Below are 7,511 nucleotides of genomic sequence, written 5' to 3' on the forward strand. Positions count from 1 at the left end.
CCGAGGCCCGAGACGGTCCCCCCCACCACACCGGGGGCGGCGCGAACACGGCGGCCGGTCCGCAACGTGCTGGCCGGGCCCCGACCCACGCTCGGGCGGGAGCGCTGGGGGACGGCGGCCCCCCTCGCCCCAGCCGCAACGACCTCGGCGGACGGGCGGCGGCGGCGGCGGGCCACGGGAGCGGCGCCGCAGCGGGCCCGGGGAGCGAGACGCACCGGGGCGCGGCCCCGGGGGCCGGCAGGCGGGACGGACGGACGGGAGCAGGCAAACGGATGGGCGCAGACAGGGTGGGCGAGGCGCGGCTGGGCGGCGTCGCGCACGCGCAACGACACAGCGGCAGGAAGCCTCCGGGGGCGGGGGAGACGGGCGCGCGCGCCCCCGCGGGGGGGACCCGGGGGCCACCCCAAGGACACGGACGCGAGTCCGCCGCCGGGGCATGACACGGGGTTTCACCGCCAGAGGCCCTCCAGCACAGGGGCGGTCCCGCAGCACGCACGACGGCGCCTGGCCTCCTCGGGCCCCCGTGGGACCTCCTCGCAGGGGCTCGCGGCCGCCACCGCCGACCCCGGAGAGCCGCGGCCGGCCCGCGACAACACTCTCCCGCACGCGCACCGGCGCGCCCCCACACCGCCCACCTCTTCTTCCCCGTCGGGAACCGACAAGCACTCCACCAGGGGACGCCGCCGGCCGTGGCGGCCGGGGGCGGCACCCTCACGGGGCAGGGCCAGGCTCGATCCCGGGCGGGGGAAGGGGTGGGGGCAGGGGCGAGGGCAGACCGGCGGCGACGGGGAGGGGGCGGCTCACACGCACGGCCAGGGCCACGGAGCAGGGCCGGGGGCGCCACCCAGGGGGAGACAAAGGGCCAGGGCACAGCCGGGCCACCAGGGAAACCAGCGCGGGGCCCCACCGCCCCACACCAGGGGGCGGTCCCGCCAACGCCTGGGACGCCGGCCGGCGCCCGCCACCCTCGAGGGCCTCCCCACGACCCGGCCCCGCCGCCGGGGCCTAGCATGCCACGGTTCCCCCCGCGTGCAGCGGAGGAGCCCGTCCACCCCTTCGCGCATCCATCTGCGTCGCCTCCACACATCCATCACCACCTCAGCCGACCCCAAGGGCTCACACGTCCTGGGGAAACGCTCCCGAGCCAGGCGGCCCGACCTAGGGCCACACACCGCCGCCGGCTGCGGCTCGAGGCAAGGGCAGGCGCGGCAGGGCTCCCCGTGGCTGCGGGACTGGGGAGCCGGGACCGGGGGTTCCCCCCTCCGGGCTCGCCAACGGAGGCGACCCCGCACGCACACACGCCACCCCGCGCCTCGGACACCGGCTCGGCTCGGCCCAGCGGGACCCTCCCCCGACTCGGAGGGGGGAGGCGCGGGCCACGGTAGGCAAAGAGCGGCGCTCGGCCCCACCGCGGGACCGGCGCACCCCTCCCGCGGAGGCGAGGGGGGTCTACCCACGTGCTCTGGCAGTCGCCACGGTGGCCACTGCACACTTGGGAGGGGCGGCAGCTGGGGGGTTCGGTACCCCAAGGCTCCCTCTCGGATCGCTAGAGAAGGCTTTCTCACCGAGGGCGTGTCATCCCCCACTCATCGCCTCTCCTTCGGGCCCAGAGAGGCGCTTCCATGAGCCGCCTACACCTCCTCCAGTCGCCTGGAGGGGAGGGGGTCTGCGGTATGGGTAAGCACATGGCCCACGGGAGCGTCCGCGGCCAGGGCCGGGGCACGACCTCGGTAAGGCTTGCTGCCCTCGGGCTCGCCCCTCGGGCCCTCGAGGGGGAGCACGCCCAAGATGCGTGACACAGCCCCCTCTCTCACAGGCCCCGGCCCCCACGATCGCTCCCACGCCCGCGCGCAGCCCCCCACGTAGTGGGGACCACACGGGGCGTGCGCTCGGCCAAGCTCAGGCCCCCACGGCACGCCGCTGAGGACCAGCACAACGAGGCGGCCCCTGGCCCCACCGCCGGGGGGAACAGGCGGGCGCACCTCCCTTACCGTCTCGACCCCCCCAAGAGAGAGCTGCTCACGGCACCCGCCACGGTGGCGGAGACCCGAGGGACACGCTGGGAAAGGGGAACAACACCACCGCTCGGCCTCGGGCACCTGAGGGACGACCTGGAGCGCTCCAGGAGCACCACGGAGGGCCAGGCGCGGCACGCTCGCACACCGACGGGGGGCGCGCAGCGTGGCGGCGGGGCGGCCCTCCCCGCCGCGGGGAGGGCCGCTCGCGAGGCGTACACCAAAGAGGCACAGCGAGAGCGTCTGCTGCGTCCGAGGACCCCGGTCCCCGCCCGTGCCGGGAGGCGGGGGCGGGAGACCGCGGGTTCGGGGCCGGAGGCCGCACCCCTGCCTTCCGCACACCCCAGCAGGCGGGGCGGAAGAGAGGCGAGGAGCCCGCGGACAGAACGAGAAGAGCAGTCCCGTCCCCCAGGAACGTCCGTCCCTCGTCTGGCACGGCTTAGGCCCAGCCCAGCGGAGCGTGGCACCACCACATCAATCGGTTGACCCACCCAGCCTAAAGCCATGGCGGGAGAGGCCCGCAGGGGAGGCACGGCGAAGACCCGTCACACTGAGGCCCGCTTCCGCCTCGCCGGCGCCCCTTCGTCTCGGGCAAAGAGCAGCCAGCCACCCCAGAACGAGAACGCCTGACACGGGGCACAGAGCCTGTGGGGTGGGGTCGTGCCGGCCACTCACCACCGGGTGCCTGCAGCGGGGGCAGCGCACAGGGTCGAGCACCCGACGCCACCTGGCCCCGCCGCCCTCGGGCTCAGCCAGAGGCCGGAGGCGGCACCGCGGGTCGGGGCAGCCGGGCGCGCACGCAAGAGCCGGCGCGCAGGCCCAAGCGGGCAGCTCAAGCGGCAAGGACCGAGCCGGGCGTCAGACAGCCGCCCCCAGCCCGGAGTCCTGCCCGGGTCCGGAGCCCCAGCGTCTATCGGCGACAGACGCAGAAGAACACCGTGTCAGCACCTATCTGGTGGCAAAAAGGCCCCATTTCCGGCGGAAGAAATCATGGCACCTGACAGCGGGGCCCACCCACGAGGTTCACGGGGGCCCCCGGAACCTCGGTCCAGCCACCTGCCCCCAACACTTCCCCATCCACACTTGCCCCGGAGCACCCGGGGCCACCTGGTCGACCCAGGGATGGAGGGGTGGCAGAGTGGGCCGGGGACACGGGGGAGAGGGAGCGGGCTGGGGATGCCCTCCCCGGTCCCCCCACGCGGGCAGGGACCGGTCCATCCGAGTCTCCGGGCCAGGACTTAGTTCCAAGAAAGAAACACAGCACCCCTCCGAGCCGCCTCCGATGAGCGGGCCCCATGAGGGACCACGCCCGGGCCCGGGAGCCCCTCCCCGGGCCACCCGGTATGGCTCGCGCCAGTCCCCACCTCCCGGCCCGGACTCGGGGTGGAGGGCGGAGGGGGGAGACAAAGTCGCGTCCGACGACCGGGACCCACGCGGGCACGCTGACAGGCCGGGTGCACCCTCACCAGCCACCTGCGCGAGCAGGGGCCGGTCCGTCCACGTCTCCGGACCCATCGGGACTTGAACCCATTTCTCCAGGGAGACGCCCGGAGCCCACGGGGCAACGCAACCAGGCCCGGGCCAGCCTCTCCGGGTCACCGCTGGCGGCCCAGGCCGGTCCTCACCTCTGGAGTCCGGCTCGGAAAACCATCGGCCCGAAAGCATCTGACGACCGGGACGCATGCGCGTCCACCACCGAGCCCGTGGCGGCCTCCACCGGCCTCAACGCTCGGCCCGAGCCGGTCCCCACCTCCGGAGCGGGACGCGGGGGCACCGGGAAAGGGAGGTGGGGGGGGGTCGGGGAACGAACGCTCCCAAGGGCGGCCCAGGAGAAGGCCGGGCCACCAAGTCCCAGGCGCTCCGGGCGCGGCAGACCCTCTCCTCTCCCACCGCGGCGGCACGACCCGACATGGGTTCCCGCGGCCGGAGGGGCACAGGCGCATGCTGGTCGACCCGGCCAGGCGGCCCCTCAGCCCCGGCTCGGGAGCGTGGCGGCAGTCACAGCCCCATAGATCTGCAGGCCCAATCTCAGGCGACAGCAGGAGGCGCCTACGCCTCGGCGCCACCGGGGCTGCCAGCACCAGCGTGGCCCGCCTCCCGGAACTCTGCTTCGGGCCCGGCGGCTGAGTCACAGCCCTCGACAAGGTCGCCGGAGCTCCGGAGGGAAGGGACAATATAAAAGCGGCCGCCAGGTGGCGCCCGACAACCGGCTCGAACGTCCCCGGGCCGGATCCCTGTCGCCGGCCGGCCACTGAGGACGCCGGAGCGCCGGGCCGCCCAAACGCCCGAGCTCCTCCCGGAGCGGGGCGGGCGTCCCGCGCGGCCCCGAGGGGTCCGCCTCGGAGCTAGCTCCCGGCCCGACACGACACGACACGACACGGCGCGTCCCGATCCCCGCCAGCACACGGGGGCAGGGGTAGCTGGCAAGATGCCGCCGGGAGGCTGCCTGGAAGGGGACGCGATTCCAGGCCATGGGGGGGGGCGCAGGGAATTCCACGGAGACGCCCACAGTGCCACAAGCGAGATCCCCAGCTCCCCGGAGGGTGAGAGGGAGGGAGGGAGGGAAGGCGGGGACCAGCAAAACGAAACCAGGCAAGCGCTCAGAGAACGACGCAGGAATTCATCCCTTCTGGCACGGAGAAGGGCTTTGGAAAGCTGACACGCAGAGCCCAGAAGCTAGAAACGAAAGTAAACATACACTCTGGCCCCACACAAATGGAAACAAACATCTATTTCCGCACAGACCGCGACAAAGTCCAAAGAGAACACATGGGTGCGTGGGTGGGGAACACGAACTTGAGGTCAGAACGTGGATTTCAAAATGGACTGACCACAGTCACCGGCGGGCGGGGGCAGGGGCGGGGGCGGGGGGGCGGGGAGCAGCGAGTCAACAGCCATCCACTAAAGAAACCACGTTCCAGGACATCTACACAATGCAAAGTGGTGAGTGTGCGTGCGAGTGCGTGCGTGTGTGTGTGTGTGCGTGCGTGCGTGTGCGTGTGAGAGAGAGATTTACAGTAAAGTTTCACAGTGACCTGTCGTCCCACCAAAATCAAACCAAGCCAAACTACCAAAAAGTCAAAGTCAAGCTCTGGGACTGCTCTGGCCCTTCAAGGAGTACGTAAAGGCACACACATATGTAGTGTGTATGCACACGTGTACACGTACAGACACACACACGTGTACACATACACACACACACGCATCTGAAAACCTCAAGCATGTCCCATAAGAGGTTCCTGTCCAAAACAGAGCAAGGCCTCATGCAACGCAGCCCCCCCAGAACAAGCAACCCGATGGGGAAAGTGGGCAGGAGGCCTGAACAGAGCAGACCAAGACCAGGCATTTTCATCCACAAGGAAACAAAGCCAGAAAAAACCAACAGAAAACAACGCCCACAAAGGAAACAAAGCAACAAGGACGACGACCCCCACCACTCCAACAGCAACCGCAACACAGTTTTCCACTGTCAACAAAGCAACCAACAGTACCTTTCTTGGGGGGTGGGGGCGGGGACAAAACCAAAAGCCAAAGGAAACCTTTCCCTGAAATACAAGAAACAACTGGGGCTGCCTAGCTGGCGCACTGCTTAAGAATCCGCCCGCCACTGCAGGGGACACGGGTTCGATCCCTGCTCCAGGAAGGTCCCACATGCCGCGGAGCAACGAAGCCCGTGAGCCACAACGACTGAGCCCATGTGCCGCAACTCCTGAAGCCCCCGTGCCTGGAGCCCGTGCTCCGCACCAAGAGAAGCCACTGGCAATGAGGAGCCTGCGCACCACAACGAAGGGGAGCCCCCACTCACCGCAACGGAAAGAAAGCCCGCGCACAGCAAAAAAAGACCCAACGCAGCCCATCAAATACAGAACAATTTTTTTTTTTAAATGGAGGGTATGATAAAAAGCACTGGCATTTCTCTGCACAAGCATACACGGCCAGGCCCAGGATCTGGAATCGCGACAGCAAGTTCACAACGGCAGAGGAAAGTGGCTCCTGACGGGACACCTATTTTTCACGCTGAGAGAGACCACCACCATGTCATGCTGGAGGACTCAGAGATATCACCTGGTGCCTGACAGAATGGCTCCCCGACAACAGATGACACTACGGAAAACAGCACAGAAGTCCCTGAAAGCACTGCACCAACAACTACTACGTGACCCAGCAACTCCACTACGTGCCCACCGAGGGGGTGAGGGTGACACATACATACACGTGTATGTGTATCCACACCTATCCCTATGTAGCCATAGTTAGGGACATACCAATAGCGCTCTCTGTGTGCATACGTCTCTACCTAGTCACACACAGGCGCGCGCGCGTTTATGACTCAACCCTACCAGGGAATGAAGTCTTGCCATCCGCGGAAACATGGAGAGACCCAGAGGGTATTGCGCTACACAAGATACCTCAGGTCGCGAGACTATCATGTCTGTGAAGAACGTGCACAGCAATACACACACATGAACACAAAGAAGGAACCGCAAACAGGTTCCTCGACACCTAAAAGGAACAAATGGGGGGTGGCCAGAGGAGGGAGGGAGGGGGGAAGAGGGAGACGAGTGCAATAGGTGAGGGAGAGGAAGCGGTGCCCACTTCTAGTTATGAAATAAACAACTCACTCGCAGGATGTCATGTACAGCAGGCGGAATAGAGTCCATCCTACTGTCATGACATCGAATGGTGACAGACAGTAACGAGACTTATCACGGAGATCCCTGGGTCATGTGTAAACATAGCCACTCGCTAGGGTATACACCTGAAAACCAATATACTCTTGTCAGTCTGTTAGACTTCCATTTTAAAAGGGCGGGGGGAGGAGGGAGGGAGGGGGGAGGGGGGCAGAGAAAGGAGGAAGAGGAAGAGGAGGGTGGTGGGGGAGGAGGAGGAGGGGGAGGAAGAGGAGGAGGAGGAGGAGGAGGAGGAGGAGGAGGAGGAGGAGGAGGAGGAGGTAAAAGATGGCTTGCCTTGAAGAAATCAACAAAAGGAAAGAGCGAGAGAGACAGAGACAGAGGCAGAGAGAGAGGCGAGATCAAGAGTGGACACTCAGGTGACTGCAAGAGTTAAGGGAGATTAAGACAAGAAACAAACTCCCAACAGTAGTTTGGTAAGTCCAAAATCAAGATTTGGATATCATGCTGGCATCAAGCACCAACCCTTCTAAATGGACACAAAGACACACAGGCCTCCCTCACTTGGGGTGGGGGGGTCGTCAGGACCAGGAAATGACCATGCAAGCGGAAGCTGGAAAAGGCAACCTTGTTCATCCACGGCGGAAACATACCATGGTCCCACAGCATTCAAAACATTGTATCAAAACATGTACAAACGGCTCTTCCTCACTCCCAATGAAAACTGCAGAGAACGTCCAAAACAGCCAACGTGTGATTTGCTTAGTAGATTGTCATGGAGAGCCTCGACCAGAAAGCATCGCTTTCGGTTTGTAACATCATAGGAACAGCAGTCTCAACAGCGCTTGCCTTCTTGGTGCAGTAT

This window comes from Hippopotamus amphibius, chromosome 15 (genome assembly GCF_030028045.1).
Source record: "Hippopotamus amphibius kiboko isolate mHipAmp2 chromosome 15, mHipAmp2.hap2, whole genome shotgun sequence".
In the NCBI taxonomy this organism is placed as follows: Eukaryota; Metazoa; Chordata; class Mammalia; order Artiodactyla; family Hippopotamidae; genus Hippopotamus; species Hippopotamus amphibius.